At 39.0% G+C, this 25171-nt stretch overlaps 1 long non-coding RNA gene across 1 annotated transcript in view; it reads left to right on the forward strand.

Moving 5' to 3' along the window:
* The window catches only part of LOC136179213 (uncharacterized), a 147493-nt gene extending 126066 nt beyond the window's left edge, over positions 1 to 21427 (forward strand). Inside the window, exon 3 of the long non-coding RNA XR_010666416.1 lies at positions 19741 to 21427. This is a non-coding gene — a long non-coding RNA (uncharacterized lncRNA). The remainder of the gene's footprint in view (positions 1 to 19740) is intronic.
* The last annotated feature ends 3744 nt before the right edge of the window (positions 21428 to 25171 follow it).

Consider the following 25171-nt stretch of genomic DNA (forward strand, 5'->3'; position numbering starts at 1 on the left):
TCCATTTACAATACTACTGCACTGCAATCAAATAACAGCATGTGTTGATTTATGGAGTTGGATCCAACACTGAGGGGAAGGAAGGAACTATTTACTCTGTTAAATAACTAAGGAGATCAATTACTGTCATTATCTTCAATCATGCTTTCTGCGGCTTTTTTCTGCTGCTGTTGGCCTGGACCTTTTTTTTTTTTTTAACTTTAAAAGTGGAGGTGAAAAGTGAAGAAACTCAATATTTGGTGAATCCATTCAGAATGTTTTTTTTTTTTGGTTATATTGAATCCAAATCAGATCTGAACAAAATGTGGAGGATTTTCCAGCCATTCATTTCTCCTAATAGACTGTTTCTTAAGGCACCAGATGACACATTAAATCACCAGGGAGCCATCAGCGTGGGTCATTTTGAAAGGGATAAAATCGTAAAAAGCTGATTCTAACGTTACTGATGACCTCATGGAACTGTGCTACTGTGCAACAATTTGACAACTTTGACAACCACTTAATATAAGTAAAGCTCTTAGGTTAAATTTAAGGTTAAATTATCGTTCTTCAGCTTGACAGCTAAATTGCTGAAGAGTTGTTCACAATTCACACATCGGACTGCCAGTCGTTCAGTTATGTCACCTTACAATGAATAATGACATCTCATTCTGCAAAATACATGTTCAAATATGTAGCAAGGTGACATTTTTTAATTTCCTATGCAGTTTCTTTCATTTCAGTGAGAACTTTTATATTCCAGAAACTTCAAAACTTTCTTTTTCAGTTTTTTTCTTATATGATTGCATATCTTTTTAGCTGGTTTTTAACAAAAGTTGGAAGTTTTGGTACATTTTCAGATTGAATTCATCCGAAAATGTAGAGTATTGGCCCCTCATATACTGGCAGGCAGCTTTATGGGTGTAACCCTGTAAGATACTGGAGCTTTAAGAAGTTTTTCTCTAGCTTTAAAAAGCTTACCATCATCTAGAAATATGTGTAAGAGAGAAAAGAAGAGCAAGAGAACAAGCTTTACAGAGCTTACTGTCAGCATAACTATCTGCTTTCCACAAGGATACACTTCATGTCTCCAGTCTACTTATCATACTAAAGGAAAATAAGAACATGTTTCCGGTTGACTCCCGTGTCGGCACTCTTACATAATGAGCAGAAGGAACAAGTGCACTCAGCTTCGATTTACTTCCTGGAATTGAAATTTCTCCAACTTGTGCGGCGAATGCATCCAGCCTTCGGTTAGAGTTATCTGTGATTGTTGAATATCTCGACCTGAAACCACGGGGCATTATCTTTAATTCTGCAAGCTGCTAGCCTCCTGATTTCAGGCTTTCCACCAGTTGTTGGAACCTGACTGCCGGGACTTGCTCTCATTCAGCCACAAGAAAAAAAGACAAGTTGAACAGAAAAATTGTGTAAAAGAGAACCTGGGAAGAAGGTGTCCCCCCCCCCCCCCCAGAGCCTACAGGTGGATGCTGGGGTGGTGGTTAGGCTGAGCAAGAGTGCAGTACTGGTGCAGGTCAGAAGAGATTTAAATGAAAGAGCAGAAGTAGAGATGGGAAAATGTTTCCCCTTAAAAAGACAATTGGAAGTAGGTGTTGACAGGCAATTGTTGATAATGACACGTCAAGTGTAAAATCAGTGCCGCTCTAGTTGTCATTCTGAGCTTGCAGGTGCTACTCATTTTGTTTAATAGGAAGCTAAAAACCTCCTACAGGGGCTTTAAAGCCACAGCAGTGAACAGCATAACCAGAACCAACTTTCTTCTCTATTCAGCCTCCTTCAACACAATCAAAAGTTAAATGAACTGTAATGAATATGAACTTCTTTTTTTTTTATCAACCACATAATAATTTCTTCTCTACCTTTCACATGGATCTGCAGTGTTTGTGAAGGTAACCACATGTCTTACATCATTTGAGTGTGTGTGTGTGTGTGAGTGTGTTATAGTGAGTGAGACACAATTAGTTACCTAGAGAATATTACAACGGATCACCACCATACTGCAGCTTTTCTACACAAAGAGCAGAGATATACAGACAGAAGAAAATGGAGAGAAAGAAAATCCTCACAAAGAATGAATATTTCATGAAAGAAGCCTGAGTGGAACCCTGACTCTTTATGTTTCCACGCACAGCACTGCCCAAGAGTGATCAGAATACAGAAGCTCCTGAGGAAACCCCAGAGCTTTACTATCTTACATTAACGTCTTCAAAAAATGTTTCCCAGAGCTTAAATGTCAAAGAGGAAATTCAGATACAGATACATTCATCCGTAAATAACATAACACACACTGACAAACTCTAACAAGGGGGATGTCAGCGTTACAAGGAATAAAAAAACACATTCAAGTGAGCTTTGAGTCCAGGTTATTAGACAGGAATATGTTTGAACTTAGATCCAGTGTTTACATATATTTGTGCTTTAAGACAAATAGCTAAATTAATTAAGTCAGCATCAGCCAGAAAGGCTGTAATGACTGCACTGTAATCGTTCAGGGTAATAGCATCACATCAAAATATATATGCTACATTTACCAAAAGTGCTTAATTTCACAAATGACAGGCTCTGATTGTTTTTCTAAGTGTCTGACAGCATCACAGAAAGTATCCCTGTGAGACACACCTTTTCTTAAGAGTTAGATTTCAAATTTGGTGTGAACCATAATAAGCCATAACATCCCTCATTTTATAGCCACCAAACTCCATTTATCATTGATTATTTACCGCAGAAACAACCCCCACCTAACAGTATGCTTTGGTAATTATGAATCTGAGCGTAGAAAGATATGTGGCGTTCCCCAGGGATCCATTCTTTGGCCCATTGTATTTAACATCTACATGCTGTATCTCATAATATCTCTTACCACGCATAGGCAGATGACACATAACTGTACATCTCAGTGTCTTCAGATGACTACAGTCCCTTACACTCAATGAGTAAGTGTATTTAAAGTATCAATGAGTGGATGTGCAAACCCTGCCAGTTTTCAGTAGGTGGTGCATAATGCGAAAGTGGGTGCAATTTTGTGCACCCCTCCAAGGTCCTTTATGTATTATAAAGTATAGGCAACTTATAACAATAGTCAATTGAGGCCTGTCCTTGTGGAGAGTGGTGGGGCAGAGACCTATAACGCCCTTTACTGTTGGTCACTTAGTTTACTTGAAAGGGCCACCTAGCATTCCTCTAGCAATCTTTTTTAGCAATATTATTAGAATATATTATAGTTGTATATTACCTTTTAAGCGTCTTATCATAAATGCGAGTGATATTAAATTGCAACAGTCGCAGTTGGAGAGTCTCGCACTGAATGGCGATGACATTTTAAAGACGTTTATATAGAAAACTATTAGGTTGGGTATTTTTTCTTGAAGCTACCTTGAACCAAAAATGATAGTTTGATCATTTATAAATAATGATTTGTGTTACTGGAATTTGTTGAAATATTTTTAAAATGTTTATTAGACCTAAAAATACCAAGTCACAGAACAACGAATTGTCTAATAGAAAGAAGTAGTGGTAAAACATGAATCCCATCCCATTTTTATTTTATCTCTATGAATCCCACCATCTGTTGGTATATTTAGAGCCTGAGCAGAAGAACCAAGTTACCAACACAAGATGCTCTGAAGTTCAAGTCTTTGGTATTTTTGTGTATCAGACGTGTGCAAACTGGAATGAAATCTGTTTGATTTTACATCTTTCACTTCAAAAGATGACACATAAGAGTATATCTCAGTTTCATAAGATGAATACAGTCCCTTTCACTCACTGAGTAAGAGTATTGAAGGAATCAGTGAGTGGATGTGCCTACATTTCCTGCAATTAAATAAAGAAAAAAGCTGAAATACTCATCTTAGGTTCAAAATCAGTGCTCACCTTGACTCCATGTCACTGAAATCATGCCAGAAATCCTGGTTTTATTATGGACCCGGATCCTAATTTTAACAGCCACATAAAGACAAAAACAGCCTATTACCATCTTAAAAATATAAAAAGAAGAGAGAAGAGAAGACTCAGATAAAACTTTCATGCTTTCATTTGCAGTTGAAATCTGCAAAATAAAAAGTAGTTAGCTTACTAAATGAAGATAGATAAGGTTACAGTATGATAAGTTCAAGGTCGGCGCAGTAAAATAATTGTTAGGCAAAGGTTAGAGAGTACCATGGACACAGTTTCTACATACAGTATTAAATGTACAAATTGGACACATCTAATGGTCAGTAATTTACAGATCAGGGAGAAAAAATGCTTTAGCAAGACAATATTAAAACTCATAGGAGCATCACTTTCTTGATTTCCTTTCTACTGTTGTGTGTTCTTGTGTGTATATCTGTTCCATAGAGATTGATAAATATCCAGTTTAGCTGTAGCGGGACTTAAGTTTGATTCTAAAGATTTATTTTCAAAGTTATTTTGTAAATGTATCAATAAGTAGGCTATATCACTTGTGAATTAAACTATGCTGATGTGTCTGCAGTTTTTCTTTTACACATGTTTCACTGATCTCTCCCATCATGCATCCCAGAGCAGCGTCACACTGTGTTCTGTCTAAAAAACCTCCCATTAACCAGCAGTGGTCGTCCCATTAACCTGCCACAACAAACGCCCCCTGTTTTACGACCCACTAATATCTCAGACCCCCTATGAAAGACGAATATATATGTGTGTGTGTGTGTGTGTGTGTGTGTGTGTGTGTGTGTGTGTGTGTGTGTGTGTGTGTGTGTGTGTGTGTGTGTGTGTGTGTGTGTGTGTGTGTGTGTGTGTGTGTGTGTGTGTGTGTGTGTGCGCAGTGTTAATCTGCCAAAGGTTCACAGCCAATAGGATTTGGTGATTTGATAAATGTTAAAGTAGAGGGTGGTACGATTTACAGTGTGTTGTAAACTTGATGAATGGTCTGTGTTTTGATGTAGGGGGTCGATGCCAGGCAGATTTTTTAAATCTGTGAGGAGGCTGGTTGGCAGAGAGAGGTTTAGTCTTTTATTTCATTGAAACAGCCCTTTTATTTTTAGTACTTTTTTTCACGTCGTTTTATATCTCATCTTTGGGAGGCTGATTTCCCCAATATTTGTTTTGTCTAGAATATTATTTTTACATGGCAAATGTTGATATTCGTCATTGTAACAAACATCTCCACCTCCTCGAAGTCAGCCCGGTTCAAAGAACAGTTGAATAATGAATTTCTTTATCTGCAAACCATTTTTTGCAGGGACTTTAAAACTTGTCTGTTTTGAGTTACTATACTTTATTTCATACCCACTGGTCCATATCATCATAAAAAACCTCAAGAAATATAAATACATGACATCAACAAAGGGATAAAATCAGTACAGTTCACAATTTGTCAGTGATGAAAATACAGAGACATTTGCACCAGTGTGTCCAGAACCACGAGGAATACCTTGTGTCTCAAAGGACAAACGTTTTTCATAATAAGGGACGTGGACGATCTGACAGACTGGTGCGTGCGTTGTAGCGTTTTGTCAGGAGGCGTAAGACCCGCCTCAGCTCCACCGCTTTGTCTGTTAAGTTTGTATGAGACAGCATTTCCAATATGACAATGGTATCAATGGCCTTCAAAAATTCTCTCACTTTCTCTCTTCTTTTCTCTTGTATGTTGGATGACTGTTGATCAATCTTGTAAAAGGCTATGCTACAATGCAGCCACCAGTGTGTCGGATCAGCTACCCCGTCGTGGCCTGGTCCTGAAGGGGACAACTCGCCATCTGAATGTAGAATTTGTTTCAGTTTGTCCAGAATCTGCGTGGACGTTTGAGCAAGGCGTGCAAGCTAATATTGAATAACACTCTTTTATTTTTGGACACAACCCAACATGTGTTTACTATTTACATCATTATGTGCAAGCCAATAACACACATTTAAAATAATGATGGATGTCATGTCCACATCAAAAAACGAGTTGTTGAGATGTTTTGTAGGAAACATGATGCAAACAAACGTCTCTCTTGTCATAGTTAAACACTTTGTTTAACCGTATTTCAAATCCCCTCATACACATTGTGAAATATTTCAAATTCTGCTTAATGTCTCAAATCATTTTGGCCTGAGAGCCTTTCTCGCACACCAGCTTTCATTTCTGAGCTGCACCACAGTCAAGGCTCCAGCACTTAAAAACATAAGTTTATTTGTGTCAGACATGTCTGTTTTGATAGGTGTAATGGACTTTGTAGTTTTCTGGGCTCACTAGTGCAGCTTTGGTCTTGTTGTCGTTTTATGTTGCAGAAGCTGATGATAAAATGTCGTAATGCACCAACAGACTCGATGATGAGTGTGTCCTCCGGGCAAGCACGGCTCTTCCTTCTGTCTTTCTGCTTCTCCGTCTCTCTCTCTGTGTTTGTATACGAGCCCTGAGAGAGCAGGAGAGCAGAGGGTTGTCATGTCGGGGTGGTTGTTATACTCACTTGTCAGTCTGCTTATCTTCCTGTTTGTCCCTCTGTGTCTTGAGCTTGAGAGAGTGTCATTATCTCCACTATCTCATGTCTCTCATCCTTATTTTCCCCTTTGTCTAAATCCACAGATACGGGCAGACTTGGACATGTCAGCTACAAGAAAGTCACTTGTTAGGTCTCTATCTAATCTCAGCCCTCCAGCCTGTGAGCCTCTGGTGTTTGTTGGTATCGACCAGCAGCTTTTCTCGGGTCAATTGGTTCACCTGTTGGTTTCAAGATGTCGGCAAGTTGCAGCAAGTGGAGTCCAGCGCTTTATAAAGCTGGTCATAATGACAGAGAAAACCAATTTTTACACTGAGGGGTAAGTGGGAATGAGGGGACATGACGCAGCATGAGTGAGACCTTTAGGCAGGACAGTTACATAATCTAACTCTGCGACTGAGTGCAAGTCTTAGAGCTGTGTTGCATCTATCATCTAGGTCAATTAAAGCTCCCCTGCTTCAAACGGACGCAATAATCTGTTCTGCTGTGGACCCACCTGAGGGATCTTTGCTGCTTTGTGTGTAAATGAAATGTCTTTCTGTTACTGAAAGAGGCATGATGTCAATAACACGGCTCTTCCAGCCAATCCCTATACTGCACAGACTCTTGTTGCAAATTGTCAGTGCCCGTCACTGGGGTATCTTGGCTTCATATTTGTCTAACGGGAGGAGGTTGAGGCATGTTGTCCATTTGTATATCGAGCCTGATTTTTCACTTTTTATTTCATGAAATTAAATCTCTATCTGAACTTTTGCATGTGGCCCTCGTAAAGCATGACGAGCAGTGCTGAGATAAAGGGGTTTATAGGCATGATCAAATACAGGATCAGAGTGGATTTAGAACAAGAGACTTCACAGACATGTTTTGAGGAGCTCTGGGACTTACTTAAACTGGTTTAAAAGGAGTATAATATGTGACCTTAAAATGTGTTTGGTGTGTTTGACAACGAGAATCTAACTTCTAATGTGTCTTTCCTTATTATTTCCTTTGAACAGAAACATAGTTTATGAGGATGAAACTTTCGATATTTTCTTACTTCATTACTCTGATTAGTGATTGTTGATGTGCATTCGTCCATTTAAAAAAGACTAGAACTGTTCCTTCACTTTTTCACCAGACAGTCCACTGCATCAGAGTGAATTCAGTCTAAGATTGGCAGATATTGTTATGATCATCATCATTATCATCATCATCATTACCATCATCTCTATCATCATCACCAATCTTTTCGATTTGTTCCTGTAATGAGCTCAGAAGCAGCGTGAGGATGATTGCATACACTCACACACAATCCGTCTCTCTCTCTCTCTCTCTCTCTCAATCACACACACACACACACACACACACACACACACACACACACACACACACACACACACACACACACACGTCAGAACAGCTGGCATCTGTTCGGGATCGGCATCCTCATCGAAGGGGCCTCATCATCTGCCCTCCATCTTTGCTTTCATCTTCCTCTTTGTTTCCCTCGCTTCCCCCCCGCCCCCTTGTGTTTACCCCTGACTCACTCTCTCTTCCTTCATTCCACTTTTCCTCCTCTATCATCCTCTTTTATCTCTCTCTTCATCACCCTCTTCCCATCCCTAATATACACATCATGCAGCAACATATGGAGTACATCACACACACACACACACACACACACACACACACACACACACACACACACACACACACACACACACACACACACAAACACCTCCCCTATTACTGGCCCGTGTGTCCGACCCCCCTCTGTGTCACCTCCCCTGTTTCTTGGCTGTTCAAACAAACGCCCTCTATCTCGCCATCCAGCCATTCAAGGACAACGCTCCTGTGCACTCTCTCACACACACACACAAACACACTCTCTCCATCACATGCACGCACACACACACACATACACAGCATGGCAGTCAAATGACTCTCCTTTGCTGCACCTCTTTGAGGAATATTACAAGCTTCTTCACATGTTGTCTTCAGAGAGATGACTTGAAAATAACTTTCTCACCGCTCAACAATTCACTCATTTGAAGACAGCTTTCCTGCTACTTTTGCATGTGTGTGTTGGTTAAACTTAGTTACTCTGTACCTTCAGGAAAAGAGAAATATCGTTGTATAGATGTGTATACCGCAATAAAGAGGTAGCAATAATAATTAGTCAAACAGGGATTTATATTTCACTGTTTTGTTGCGCTTTATTTATAGGAAAACACATTCAAACCTGCTGGCTCTTCCTGTCTTCTTCTCTCAGTTTGAGCTTTAATTTCTTGCCACCTTAATAACTGTTAAATCTGGAGTAGAAGTCTCACCTGTATAGAAGATGCAGTCTGTTTTTGGGGTCTCCCAGAGTGAAAATGAGGTTGTCCTTCTGTGTGATGATTTTCATTGTGTTCAGCAAAGTCCACAGCGTGCAGTTTGTGTGCAGCAGTGTAGCTCTTATATTACCATCTGTTCTCACCATGTGGAGTTTGTCACCCTGCTAGCTACCTGAAGGCTAGTTGAGCTCTCAGCCTAATGTTGATAGTTGTGGACCCACAGCCAGAGAGTATCTCTGCCCACCTGCTCTGGTCACTTGTTGTCTTTAATTGAGGAGACTTTTCAATCCAAACAGCACTCCACAAGCTTTATTTATTGAACAGTATACCACCTTTTTTTTTCTTTTTTTTTTAAATGTAGGAGAAAATATCTTAAAAGGGTGGTGCTACCAGCCGGGTCCACGTTGCTTTGTATCCCAGCACATTTTATTCGCAGCAAAACGGACGTTGGAAATACACAATTAATTTTTTTAATGAAAATATATGCAGCCTAATATGTAATAAAAGTGCTGAATTTGATGGCATATAAAGTTTCTCTTAAACACCTGCAAAGGTTCAAGAAAAAAATATCCTGCATGATGATGGTGATGTTGGATTATCTTTAGATGGAGTTAAAAATAGTTTCAAATTTGGGACAATTCACATCAATGACACAAAATATAATGAGATGCTCGGTTTTATTCCAGCGCTTTTTTCACCTTTTGGACATCATCAGCAGTAGAAAACGACAGATGTATAGAGCTGATAAAAGTGGGTGAAGATTCTGAAGTTAAGAATGCATCTTGTTTCAAAGTCGGGTGTTGAAGCGAGGTGAGCACATAACAAATGATAACGACGTGCACATTTAGCAAAAAAAAAAAAAACTCATGAATGACCAAATAATGCACCCTCATTCTGCAAACAGCACTACGTTGAGAAGCTCGAGCCACTAAAAACACAACACACATCGACATGGCTGCTGGAGCTGGGGATCGAACCTGATCGAACAATAGCTGAGAGTCGAACGACTTTACCACTGAACCACAGCCGCTCCATTTCATTACGTCACAGCTGCAACTGTTTAACATGTAGTGTTGGAAATCAACCTTAGACATGTGAGAAAAGTTCCCAGACATGTTTTTCTTTCTGTGAAAATCTCCCATTATCTTTTTCTTTAACAACTCTCTACTGAAAACAAAGTGAAATATTTTTAATGTCAGTTTTTAATTTAACATTTACTGAACTGAAATAAGTCCTTACTATAAAAAAAAAACGTCTGTTGCTGATCACACTGAGAATCAACATTCAACTTATAAAGATACGAGTGGTATTGAGCTTCTGGATTCTTTTTTTCATTTGATTTAAACTCATTTAACCCCATGCTCTCTTATATCTATATATTTCTTTTACTGAAGACAGTGAAGTGAAAAGAAAAAACTGCAATAATTCAGAAAAGCAAAGCTTCAACATTTCTTCTCTCCTCCTCTGTTATTGCTGCGTCTCATCAAAGCCACAGGTCAGTGTTTTTGTGGTCAAAGTGAAACTCTCTTCTGTGTTTTTCCACAAGATTGCTCTCCTTCTGTAGAACAATGTATCTTTCTCCAAGCACGGCACTACTTGTTGTGTAAGCCCCCTCAGATAAACTCCAAAGCCTCCCTCCCAGCAGAAGCTCCACCATGTTGTTTTGACTTCACCCGCCTAGAGTCTGAGCACAAGTTGGAGTAAAGTAAAGTGGGTGGTTCCTCAAAGAAACGGATATGTCGACGGTTATGAATCCGAACCCGGCCCTCAGGTTGTCATGCATTAATAACTGTGAGGGCAGTTTTCTCCCTGTTCAAACATTTCTTTTATATACAGTGCAGCATTTGATCTTCTTCCTCTCAGTTTCGAAGGGGGGCTTTACGATCGTGCTGGTCTAGTCGTTAGCAAGACGGCAGGAGGACATGCTTATAGGTCAAGTGGTGACGTTAAGTTATCTATAGGTGTGAATGTGAGTGTGGCTGATTATGTGTCATCCCTAGTAATGACTGCCGTACAGTCCAGTGTGTACCGCTCCCCCCATCAATACCTGTTTCAACACCATGCCTACAAAAGCAGAAGTCTGAGGCGTCCAATATTGGATAATTTCTCGATTTTAATTGCCAAAAACGGGAAGCAAACTTCTGCACACTGTCCACGTTGCTTGAATACGTTGGCAACTTGTCAGTATGGAAACATTGCCATTGTATTATTGCAATGTAGGCAGCGTCGTCCTCCTCTGCTCTCTGTCTGTTTGTGAGAAACATTCATGTCACTTTTGCATCTTTTCAAAATGCGAAAAAAGGACTTGTTTGCCAAACTGTGTATTTGGATCACCACAGCTCTCTTTCTCTCGCTTGTGGCGACTTTTGGTTCATAATATGTTTGAAGATCTGCAGTTTGTTTACTTTCATCGGTCATTAAAATACCGCAAATTGTTGTGATGTCCTTGACACGTGTGGTATCATAAAGTATCAAGGTATTGAACGTTTTTTTTACAAACTTATTAGTGTGGATTTTGAATCTCAGTTTCAAACTTAGAAAGTCAATCTTTAATTTCTCTTTTGTTTCAACTATTTTAGCCCCGTATCTGTAATAATAAACTTAAATAGGCTTTGGTTCTTTGGTCTAGAAAAGCAGAGCTTTATTTGAAATTTTAGAGAGTCAATAATGAAAATTCTCATACAGAAGGATCATATGTGACACTGTAAGAGCTCAGTTACTTCAGTGTTCTTCCTAAAACGATAAATGTAACATGAATCATTACTGGTAACAAGAAATATAACGCTGATGTGTGTTTGGTTTTTTAGCTTTTTTGGCTAACTTACAGAAAAATATCCTCCTGTAAAAAACGGGGTTATTATATTACCGTCTTTTTATAAAAACATCTCTCTCACTCTGTCCTGCATCAAAAGGAGGCATCACACTGATTATCTTGTGTGTGATGTGTGTGTGAATGTGTGTCTTACTCAGCTCAGTTTACTCCTCTCCACACACTCTTTATTGTCTTCATCTTCTCTTTTCTCCGGGCCTGTGGAAATTATTCTGACCCTAATCTTTCTCTTTCTCTGCTCCCTGCCTGACCCTTTTCTATAGCGAGTAGCGTCCGACGCCAAACGGTACAAAAGGTGCTGTCACACACAAAACAATTAGCCGCCGGGGAGATGTCTCTGTCTGCTTCACACACACATGCAACTCTCAGACCAATATGTGATGATTTAAATCTGCACTGAACGCCAAGCTTAATGTGCTTATCTGCAGCTGTCTGAGTGAGTCTGTACAATGTTGTGTTGAAGACGCTCATAAAGGTGTCGGCTGTGTCACCTTTTCGCTCCAGCTTTACTGAAGGGTCAAAAAGGTGATATATGCTGCTACAATGAATTATATACATGTATGCTTTTGTTGTTTAATAGACATAGATGGACTAGCGCTTTATATTCCCGACTCAAAGACAAATATGGCTTCCTTTCTACACATTTCTGTTCTAATTCCTCCAAATTTGTGTCTAATTTATGTACACAAATACATAGACCATAAAAATGAACCCTTATTTATAACAATGAAGTCTTTAGAGCGTGCCCCTGCAGAAAAATTACGACATGATGGTTGCAGAAGCTGAATGGCGGCACACTGCAAAAAACGTAAATCTCAGAAAGTGTGTTTGTCTAATTTCTGGTCCAAAATATCTCATTAAACGTTTTATAAGCTACATTATCCTGACAAGTCCAGAAAAAAAAAACATCTGGTTTTGAGTAACAGCGAGAGAATTATTAGGCATTTAAAAAGTTGTAATACATTTAAAAAAAATGTTTGCCAATGGGTGGGGCAAGAAAATGTTCCTTGAGTTTCTTGAAAAAAGTCATGGCATCTCATTGTGAGAAACTTAACAAGCAGTGTTTGCTTACTCCATTGGTAGATACTTTAAATGGGTAATACAGGCCTTTTTTTTGTAATATCATGAAATAAAGATGTGTTTCTAGACTAGTTGAAGGAGGTGAATGTGGCTTATATTTCGTGACCCTGAGATTAGACAAATACATTTGCTGAGATTAAGTTGTGCAGTGTAAAAACAGGTCGTCCCACCTCTTCATTTCAGCCATATGTGCCGCCGTGTTGTTGTGCTCTCAGGGTCACTGCCATGCTGTGTAATCTACCTCTGTTGAGTTCCAGATCAAAGTCTGGTCCTTTGGTGATATTCAAAAAGAGTTCATGGTTGCTTGACAGTCTGCACCATAAAACTCGAGGTTTTAACCAAAACGAGTCCTGCTGAGGAGTTAGCATGTTCCCGTGTTCAGTTCAGAGACCTGCAGATCCAAACGTTTGAATGTTTTTATCCGTATGTTCACCTCTGTGGTGGGATGTCGACATGGCAACAGTAAACCCCGCCTCTTCCCCGGTGTGAGCGGGGGATCAGCTTAAGCCCCCTGCGACTTTGCAGCGAGTAAGGGATTGATACATGGAGGGATGGATGACTGTGTGATCCAGGTTGTGTGGTCATCGTCATGCTTTCAGAGTATGGTTGGGCCATAGTGTGGGCGAAGGAAGTCCACATTTGTTGGTTGACTGGTTGGCCATTGGTCTACAGCTCTAAATGTCCTGGAGCCTACTGAATAAAGACACCAATGGTCCTTCAAATCACAGTGACATGTTTCGCTCCCTGAACATTTTCTAGCGCCGCCATTTGGAGAAAATTCTTTTAAGACCAACACGTGAGTCCATGACGAGTATGTAGTTTGTATATTGGGACGTAGTACATACAGTAGCCTGTAGGGGGCACTAGTAGGCTTTGGTCATAGTCTTACTGATGTGAAAAACAATGTCATGAGCACTATTTCCATCTCACGGCAGGAATTTAGACCTTGATTGAGAAAAATTGTTATTTTGAGCAATAGTGCAAAATTGTTGTCAGTTCTTCCCCCAAAGTATTTCTTGCCTGTCTCCAACTCAACATAATTTTAATAAGAATGACAATGTTCAACACTCTTCTGAGACTTGGAGCTCAAGTAACCCTACGTCATTATGTTCAAGTAGCACTAAGATCTCATGCAGTCTTAAAGATCTTCTGTTGAGAGATCTTAGCTCTTGAATGTTCATGAGTTTTCTAAGATATACATTAAAAAATGTGCTTTTATGTTTGACTTATTTAAAGGTTAAATGTCCACACAAACAAAAGCAAACAGAAGAACAAAACACAAGAACCCAAACACAATAGAACTGTAACAGCACCGAGATAACTAAACCAACAAAAAAACAACAACAGCAGAGGCACCAAAGGGACATAATTAACCCCACTGTCGTAAAAAAACAACAACAACACAAGAGTCCAACAACATGAACTGAGACTGAAAGGACCAAAGATGTAAGAAGATGTCAACAATTAAAGAGCTAGAAATAATTAACAGAGTTAAAAACAGAAAATATGTTCATATCTTCACGTCCCTGCACTTTGTACATATAGCTTATTATTCTAGTCTCCCTTTACTTGTTGCTTATTTTATATCTCTATTTTACATTTTACATTCTGTAATTTATTTACATATTTCTTTCGGCTATATTGTATTGAAGAGCGACTCTAAGAACCAAATTTCCCCCTGTGATGAATGAAGTATTTTTGTTTCTGATAAAGATAGATAAAAATGGAGGTAAAACAATTAAATGATAAAAGAGCAATTAAAAGAGATAGAAACAATAAAAAAAAGTTAAAAAAACAAAACAATGAAGACATAAAAGACATTAAATAAACAATACTAATACAAAACTGTAAAATTTGTTAATGAAAATGAAAATACAATCAAAAGAGATAAAAGCATTAAAAAGATTGTAAAAGGAATACAAATTAAACAAAATATTTCCTTTCGGTATCAGTTTATGTTGTTGGACTAATTTGTTAAAATAAAATAAATTAAAAAGAGACAAAAGAATAATAGGAAGATTTTCAAAAGCAAATGTTTTTTTAAGGAGTTCGCACGTCCAACTATCTCGTGAAGTACTCATAAAGGTGCGTAGGACGACAAACTGTCACTTTCAAAAGAGAAAAAGTATCACCAATTTATTAGAAAAATCACAATGATTCAATCGCTCTGAGCCTTTGTCAAGTGTGTTCAAAAAAGCTAATATAATATATAATACAATATAAATGGCTCTTACTTATGGTTTTATATTGTACTTTCATGGGTTTTATTTCTTGTTTTGCTTTTATTTCTTTTTGTTTATTTTACTGATTTTATCTCTTCGTGGACGGCTTTATCTCTTTTTATTGTTCTAATCTTTTGAATTTATTCACTTGTATTTATTATTTTGCTTTCATCTCTTTTCTGAATGCCTTTTCTCTTATTGTCGCTTCTGTTTCTTTTATTGGTTTAAATCTTTATTTTGCTTTAATCTCGTTTTTTTCGTTGCAATTCATTTTACCATCTAACATCTTTGGTCTTCTTGGTTCTTCTTGTTTCCTGGTTCGTTTGTTGCTTGGCTTTGTGATGTTTGGGTAAATCGTGTTGGTTGAATTGCCGTTTGTGTTTTTCTGTTGTTCTGGTTATTTCGTCGTTATTCAGGTTCTTATGTCTTTATTTTGTCAAAGCTTTTTCTTTACAGTTATTTTTAAAGTTGCTAAAGTTTTAACTTTTAATAAAAAAAATATAAAAAATAAAAAGACGACAAGAGGCAATAAGACGACAACACCACATGAAGGCAAAGGCCAACAGGTCTGTTGTGTAGCTCGGAGCCAGACCCTCACATGCTGATCATAGGTATGATCAGAGAAATCTTGAAATTGATTAATATAATGGGAAGTCAATGTTATGAAGCTCAAAAACCAGTCGGACCAGTTTCAGTTCAGCAGAGACAAGCATTAGATAAAAGATTTGTCTAAACTCAGACATCTTTGTCTTCTTCTGAAACTTCTCCAGCTTACATCCCTGACTGGTTACACCATCATGTTTAGCCAATCTCTGGTTGAGCTGCATCTACAACCAGCCAATCACAGCTGATTTACAACCATCCAATCACAGACCTTGACTGCATCACACAATGGACTGGCCAATCAGAGAGGTGGCAGGAAAAGTGCAAAACCAAGCTTTGGCAGCACTGACCTAATTTACTTTAAACAAGAAGCAGCCAAACATCATAAACATGACGTTTTGAATAACATATATAAAAAAGATGATTATTTAGAAGGAGATCGACAAGAGACGCGTGTCGTAATGCTGACTTTCCAAAAAGGCTTTTATAGAATCTTGAATTTTATCTTTGGGTTTCCTTTGGGAAATCAAACCAATAACAATGAATATGTTGATGAAAATATTAAATTATTTCTGTGTGATTTGGTGTACCTGGGTAAACCAAATCATTGGCAAAGAGCCTCTCACACAGATACAAACTACTTACATGCACGCGCACACACACACACACACACACACACACACACACACACACACACACACACACACACACACACACACACACACACACACACACACACACACACACACCGCACACAGACAGAGTATTACAGATTACGTTGTGTTTGTTCGGGCATGAGTGAGTGTTTGAAGGTAATTGAATGGAGAGTTGAAAGTGTGGATACTTTTCTCTGTGTATTGTTGTGTGTTTGTGTGCACATGTGTGTGTGTGTGTGTGTGTGTGTGTGTGTTTAAAGGTAACAGAATAAAATTTCTAACCGACGGTGTGTTAGTGTGTTATGCTTATCTGCTCTCACACACTTTATCCCAAGGCTACTTTGACTGCTATCCTGCTGCTCTACACACACACACACACACACACACACACACACACACACACACACACACACACACACACACACACACACACACACACACACACACACACACACACACACAACACACATGCTTACACACTCACACGCTCACACCTTTCTTCCAGATTTCTCAATAGAAGAAAAAGCAGGACTCTGTTAGACAATCTTTTTTTTGGGAGTAAATGCACACCAGGCGAGTTAAAGATGAAATAATCTAAATCACAAACTCACAGCAGCTGTGCACGAGTGATTGTGAGCCACAAATGGATTATAACACTTAAGAACAAATGTGTGATACAAAAAAAAGACAGCAGACATCATTATAATTCAGTCACACAGCTGTGGTGCGTTTGATGTCTTTGTGAAGAAAAATATCCGTCTGTAATTGGTCATTTTGATTCTCTTCTGACAAACTTCAGGTGAATGTGTCTTTCATGGTTCTCTTATTAACCATGAACACTTATTGAATCAGCTCAGGCTTCATCACCGAGTGGAGTAGTGTAAACTGGCACAGATGATGATATTCATTAGAATATTATCTCAAGGAGGTTACTCTTTACACAAAAGGGAACACAACTCACAACTCAGGTCCCTTTTACAAGAGAGAGTAACATTATTAAATACAGGAGCTGATGAGAGCAACCCATCCTTTGAGTATCAAGGTCCTTTCCCAAAAGCTGCGTCCTCGCCCTATTATGGGTGAAAACAGAACAATCTAAAATGAATGGCCAGAGTCCCATAGTCCTGTGTACCATATTCTTTGCCAGCTGGCTGTGGAAAGTGAACCTCTTATATCCTCCTGTAGTATGGATGAGTTTCTCTGATGCGTCTTTGAGTACTCAGAAAAGCGCTAAATGAGTCTAATGTATTATTATTATTATTATCCATACCAATGGTTCCCGACCTTTTTGTTCCCCTTAGACCCCTCCCCAACCCCAACCAGGATCCACACTAAAAAATATACTTTGCAGTAACTTAACATCAGTTTTGATCGTTTTCATGGCTAAATGTGTCTTTATTTTGAATTAAATTTAACTTTTTATTTTAACATCTAAAAAAATAAACGGCCTACACACAAATCAAATTTTGAAAACCTTAGAGCAGACAAAGTGTCGCAGCTCCTCTGATATCTCTGGCTTCCTCTCAAAACGGCAACCACGTTGCAACCAATGATACCTTTGATCCAATGATCGATACCATACTTCTTTATACATCTTCAATTTAATTATTGAATCCATTTGTTAATAATGTATTAATAATGAATCATGTAGGTTGTATTGTTCTTTAGATTAATAAAGGAATGTTGTCAGGCATCATTTTATTATCATTCCATTTTTCCCGGGTCCTCCAGCATCTCTGTTAAATAGCAGAGATAGAAACAGGGAATTCAGCAAGAATTGTCCACTAGACCGCCAGGCATGGAGCAAGAAACTGCGAGAAACTCCTCTTCTCTTTTGCAGAGTGGACGGAGATGAGAGAGGGCTCAGAGGTCTGCTGTGTCCTGTCTGTTTGAGTTTCCTCCAAAGACATGCGGCTGAATTGGAAATTCCAAAATGCCTGCAGGTGTGAATGCAGGAGTGAATGTGCAAGTCCGTCTGGTATACGTCTGGTGCCTTCTACATAGTGGATTATGGGATGGGCTCCAGCAGCCTGTTACCCTAAGAATCATGGATGAAGCTTCTTCTTTTTTTTTTTCTTTGCATTGAGACGATCCCGTCAGCTCCCATCATGGCAGCACCTCTCATACTCTGAGGTCAGTTCACTCAGCTGGGAGCCCTCCAAATAAATCATTCCGTTTTGATCACGTGTGAAAACTCCAGGCTGACATCTATCATGACAGCTGAAGGTTAAAAACTTGACATACACCTCACATTTCAGCAGATATAGTGGAAACAATGGCCTGGAGTCAACTTCACTGGCTGTTGGTTTTATCAGTAGTTTATAGAACTATACTCTTCATACATAATGGACTCAGCCATCATGACTTCACCCACTGGTTTGCAAACCAGTGGGTGAAGTCTGATTCCATTTTCAAAAGCTCCAGGTTGGCATTATGCTTACACGTGCAAACATCTCTGGCTCGGCTGAAACAACATTCATGGTAGTCAAATTAAACACAGACATCACCTCCTCTTGTTACATGTGTCCTAACAGCTAGCGAGCATTAGAGATTACGTCGCATCTTGCAAGAAATCAGACGATCGCTGTCCTCACTGCATCCATTAAATATTGAACTCTCTGCTCTGTGAATTTCAGTTTCCCCTTGCTAACAGTATGACATGTGGTGCTTTTGTATCGAAGGTGGACAAGCAGAAGTGTGGTGCTCTGCATTGACGAGCTGTTGACTCAAATTACAACGCTCAGGCTCGTCCGTCAATAAACTGATGGTGGAGAGATGAATTATGTTTTTTCGCAGTGTGAATACAAGTCAAAGCACAACATTTCAATCACAGATGTGGATATTATTAATGCACCACTATCTCCACGAAAACATGCTAACAAGCGACAGAAAGGACAATAGAAACAGGGCATTGGGGTAAAAACGACGAGGCCTGTTGCATCCCGCTGCTTTGCATTTCATCGCTTGCAGGCTTTTAGGTCACTCAAATACAAATCAATTGAATCAAGCTGACTTTGTCGCTGATGCTCATTCTGTAAGGACACGTTCTAAACAAACATACCCTGTAAAGAAAACCTGCAAAATACTGAAATGTAGACATTTTCAAGTTACAAACTCTTTTTTAGTAGACTCAAGTATGAGTGATGTGTTGGAATATTAGTCTCTCTACGTAGTGATTTATGCCTCCATACATGTTTTTTTGTCCATGTTATGAAGCGATTAATATGGGCCAGGCCATGCAGAAATATGACCAATAATATCCCAACTGGACCTAAAGGTTTTTTTTTTGTTTTTTTTTCCTGAAACTGGTAGTGGATCTGAATCCTAACCCAGAAAATGGAAATATAATATATCTCGTTAGGACTGCGATGAGGACTTTAGATTGAATCTGTGATGCAAGCGTGTGTTGTACGTGTGTGATGTCAGTTTGACAATGTGGTTTTGAGAGACCCCCCCCCCATGTCTCTCTGCCCTCCACGTTACAGAAATCCATAATTCAGCTGTCACCGCCGTACCTCACAGCCAGCCCTACAGCTCGACGTGTGTTCATTGTTTTCTAACAAAACTTTCTCACTTTCTCCCCACCAGGTAAATCCTCACCTACCTTCTCACCTGCACTAAAAGTAAGAAAATCAATACCTGTGATCTCTCTTTCCTTCCTTCTCTCTTTCTCGCACCCTTGTGCCTTGTTTTGGTCTTTGTGGTTTCACACACACACACACACACACACACACACACACACACATAAATGACATGCATACAGAGGGCTGATGTTTTGTGTGCTGTGTTATTATTCCTAAATTGGTGTCACAGAGAGATGATGTGTGACCTGACTCCTGTGAGGAGATAATTAACTGCTTTGACATGTAGAAATAGGACAGTTAGTGGACACTGAGGAATATCGTTCCGACATTTCTATATCTTTAAGTTTTTACCTGTTCTATAAAGGCCATTTGAAGGTTGATGGTTCACAGATTTATGGAGTCATTTATCATCTTTACATCTATCAAAATATCTCATTGTCTCTTTCTGGTGTTGAATGGAACAGTTTGTGTATTCAAGTGGGAAAAAGCTGATTTGTGCAAAAAAAACTTTGCTGCATGATAGTTTGATGAATTAACCATTTAGTGACTGCTATGAACCAGAGCATACAAAGTGATTCAGTGCCTTTCTAGTGTGCTATGCCTCTTTTACCCTAACCCAGGTACTGTCAAACATATAACTTTGGGTCTTACTTACTGTAGGGTCACTTGCATTGACTATTGTTGACAGGTTTATGTAAACCTGATAGTGTGATCGTTTGACATTATTATCATTCACCTTTCTTTCTAAAGTTGTGTGCATAGTTGTAGCTTTTACTTTGTATTAAGATGACTAAAGACAAAAGGTTGGCTAGTTTATATTAGTTTTATGGGGGTTTAGAGTTATGCATTATTAGGGGCATGACTGATATGACTGATATGTCTCTGCCTTTTTTCCAGTTTCTATACGTTGACTGAAAGTTATTTTGAGACTACTTTCAACATGGTGCCTCCTGTCATTGGGCTTCAAAACTTTTCTACAGTAACCGATGGCTGACGTGTCTGAGTCTACGTCCATGTCTATACAGCACTGATTTCCACCTAACTTTCAATCATTCTACAAACAAACAAAGATGTGCAGCTGAGGCAGGCCTTAAGATTCCTGACAAACAGCTTCAACGCGCCCAACATTGATTGAGGTGAGACAGAGTTGAGACAGTCAACTCAATCACGCTCCTTATGAGGAAAATATATACATCACTCTTAGCAGTCATATATTCAAAAACACTGAGTAAATAAAAATCCACTTCCCTAAATTGAGAACCAATAATTGAAACTAAAAGATTTTTTTTTTTAACACGCTGTAAACATGTATATTTCTGCTGTAAAAATGGACAATTATGTGGGATCTAATGGGCTTTCTTTGGCTTGTGGATCCGGCCTCAAGTGGACACTCGGGGAACTGCACATTTTGCACTTGTGTTGCTACTTGATCTGAACACTGTTCACACTCAGACATTTGCTTTGTGGTGTAAAGAAACTGTTTGCTACAAATGTACACTGTTTGCAGAGTTAGAGGTAGATTCAGCCAACATGGATCAAAGCTGCAGTTTCTCAAGTGTCCACTGGAGGCTGTTTCCAAAAGTGAGTCAGTCAGTACAGAGACAAAAGTAAAAATGTCTAACTTCATAGCAGCAATAGAAAAGTTTACAGCCTGGTCCAAAAAAAGGTTTTCATCTCTACTGATCATTACTCTTTTCATACACCCCCCCCCCCCCCCCCCTATTTCTATTCACACTGGGACCAACGTTTTTGGAACTTCTCAGAAGTCTCTGGATATTGTCTGTTTTTACGTGCTGGAAGGCAAATGCCTGTCAGCTATCCTCGAATCACCTGGCTGAACCTGGACAGAGGAAGAAACTCTTCCAGAGAAAGGAGGGATTAGTTCATCAGAAGGCAGACGGTTAAATCTTTGCCATATTTTTAAAGAACATTGTATGTTTTGGCTTTGATATATGCAAAAGTCTTTCTGTCCATATGAATGACCAGTGTAATCCTGTGTTGTCCTGGGATGATGAATGGGGAAAAAGTAGGACTGGTAATTCCTCTTCACCAGCTCAAGGTGTAAGGATGAGTCTGCCTGGACCCAGAGTGAAAGAAACAGGGAAGATTAAAATAAAAGAGAAGGAGAATTGAAAGGAGAAAGGAATTAGACCATCCAAGCCTTGGTGGCTTAATCCACCTAAGCTGGACGAGGAGAGGAGAGGGTAAAGAAAACGTGGAATAAAGAGTAGGGCGATGAAAAATTGGGACAGAAAGGAATGGTCGGAGGGAGGATAGATGGACAGTCAATCTGAGTAAGCCAGCATGAGGACACAGAGAGAGAGAAAGTGGGACTGTTAATCCTGGTTGTCCTTTACACACAAAATCCCTAAGACCTTGACCAAAGTCTTGCACTTGACCTAAACTTGAAGCGTATTTCCATAGTTTTGAACCTAGTCCCTTTTTTTTAATGAATTAAAAAACTTCTAGGTAAAAACATTTTACAAACTCCAGATTGTTTCAACCAGTAGCCAACACACTGTATTTCTTTTTACCTTAAGTTTCTGCTGCTTGTCCTATCTTTCCTCCAATCAAACCAGAGATTAACTTTGAAGTGCACGCTATTTAAAAAAAACCAAAAAAAAACAGACATTGTATCTTTACACAGATACACCGCTTTAACCCTTTTCCCATTAATGATGTTAGTAGCTCTATATATGGTATATGTACTTATGAGGACAGGGTAGTTCTGATGTTAACAAGGATACATGGTGCATGCCAGAGGTTTGAGTTCTGTATAAAACAACGCGGCTCCTCAGGTAATCCCCTTTATTCTCAAAGGAGAGCATGCTTTGATCCCTCTCGATGGAGTTCAGGTCAGTACAGAGGAGCAGAAAACAGCCTGACATGAAGAGGATGAGTGATGGGAACAGAGTGTCCGTCAGTCTTTGGACCCATGACATCCACCCAAATAGACACACATATATACGTTACAATCTGGCATTTAAGTTAATGACATGGGAATAAATGAGAAATGGCACGGCGGATTGGATGTCCACTTGACATTTGCAGTCTGACGGGGGAGATTTCTGATGCCCTGCCAGGGATTTTTTTTCTCTTCATCTGTCAGGCGTCGGGTCGACGTGTACTTCACTGCTCTCTGTGTTTTTCACAGTGAAAGCATTCTGAGTCATTGAGATCAACAAGACATCAAGTTCTTCTTCAAAGACATATTTTTCCTACACTCAGGCAATGATGCTCTTGCTCTGTCACTGTCAGGATGAAAGTAAAGTTTTCGATTATATTTTAAACAATCATCTGTTGTTAAAATCTATTTATCTGAAGATTGTTTCAAACCCTTTCCTCTTAAAACATGTTCGCCTTCGGACGAGGATAAAGTTTGCTGGTTGTATGTTATGAACAGGTTTCAGGCTGCTTTCAGACTGAGAGTATCCCCTGTGAGAAAATGAAAAACCTTTCATGTATGGAGCCAGTTTAATGGCTCAGTGTTGATGCAGTTGCAGATGCAACTGGCCTGGAAAAAAACTTACACAAGTCACAAAAGTATGAAAAGTATTTCAGTTGACCACGGTTTTACAAAAGTTCAGACATTGTGCAAAATGTTAATAAAACAGTGTGAGTATTTTTGAAACACTGAAATTATTAAATAATCAGCCTCAAACTCAGCCTGTCCTTAGGTCGACTGAAAGTTAGGTTGAGACAGCATTCCAACATGGTGACCGCCATCAATGGGACTCTGAAGCCCCCTGCACTAACAGATAGATAACATTTGTCCATTAATGTTTACAGTCTGCAGCTCACTATTAATACTGTTAAACGGAAATAGGTTAGTAACAAGGTCTGGTAAGAAAGAGCGTCCTATAGAGGCTAAACCTGTTAAAGAAAAAATGGGGTGGAGATCAGTCTGTGCTGTAAAATAGTGCAACACTTTAGAAATAATGTTTCAAGATCAAATTTGAGTAATAAACTGGCTTCCTACAGTCCAGACTTGTCATTAATGGAAAATGTTTGGTGCATTATAAAGTATGAAACAAGTCAAAGGAGACAGCAAACTGCTGAACAGCTTAGAATGAAACTGGTCAAAAGTGCTAACTAAGTCATGTTCATAAAAAAAGTGTTGCAAACAGAGGGGTTAACATGACCCTATCCCAAATGTTTTTAAATGTTCCATATTAAAATTAAGAAAAAACAATCCAAAAAGAATGAAATTACTCCGTTTCAGCATTTGATGTTTCCTTTGTGCTTTTTTCAGTCAAAAATGTTATTTTTTTCAATGTTTTGAAAATCATCACATTTCGATTTTAATTTACATTTTATGAAATGAGGTTGTACATGCACATGCCTGATGGATGAAGTGAAGGGCATGTTCCAAAAAACATGACTTATCTGAGCAGTGAAATCCTGCCTGTGAATGTAGGAAACGGTTGTCTTGTGTATGGACATTTATTATTTGTAGAGTTCATGTAACAATATGATTTATTTTAAACATAAAAGATAAATTATGAGTACAACTGTTCATGTCAGGGAGCCCGATGATAAGCAATGTAAAAGCCTGAAAGTAGAAATAGTTTTCAATAAGTTTCACAGGAATAGCTCCAGATCAGACGCACAGTAGAAGTGCATCCATTATGCACCATTATGTTCTTCAGTGTTAGTGTTTTAGCATGATTATCCTTCCAAAGGACAATGCTCTCTCCAAATGCCATCAGGAGGTGGTCCAATGGTAATCATTGTTCAAGCAAACAATCCAGCCTTGGTCCAGGGTGGCCATTTTCCCTCCATCTACCACGCCTGAAATAACTTAGAAAACTCTTAATGCACCACTCACAATCACAATCAAGTCTCGACTGTCTGCTGTATAGTTATCCTTCCCTATCACCTATGGATTTTAGTTTAGAGCATGTAGAGGCGAACTGCTGTGAAGGCTTACATACAGACATCTTAACAAGGCCAACAAACGGCTACAGCTGATACCGTTTGTTAGAAAAACTGTAAATTCTGAAACAATGCACGTAAAAAAAACCTCATCCCATGGTCCAAAACTAATGCAGTGACTGATGTGAAAGAACAAGGAGAATGTTTTAATCTCTGCAGACGAGCACATGTGCACCAAACATTTGTCAAGCTAGCAGGTTGTTGATGTGTGTTGGATTACGATCCAAGAATAAAAGCCATCAGGAGAAAAATAAACAGTTGCCAGAATTAGCATTTTGTCATCTGTTCCTCCACTTCAAGACTAACTGGTGTCAGTTTTAATTCTTAAGTTGTTTGTTGTTTAATTGTTCTGACAGTTTTGTGGTGTGATTTATCAGTGAGGACACATTAGATGATGTTGTCTCTTCAGTGTGATTCTGTTAAACTAATGTTTGGTGCCAGCTGCACTGATTATGAGGCATTACTGTTCACCACTTTCTGTGTCTGTGACTCCTGGTGTT

The sequence above is a fragment of the Labrus bergylta genome, chromosome 1 (assembly GCF_963930695.1).
Source record: "Labrus bergylta chromosome 1, fLabBer1.1, whole genome shotgun sequence".
Classification (NCBI taxonomy): domain Eukaryota; kingdom Metazoa; phylum Chordata; class Actinopteri; order Labriformes; family Labridae; genus Labrus; species Labrus bergylta.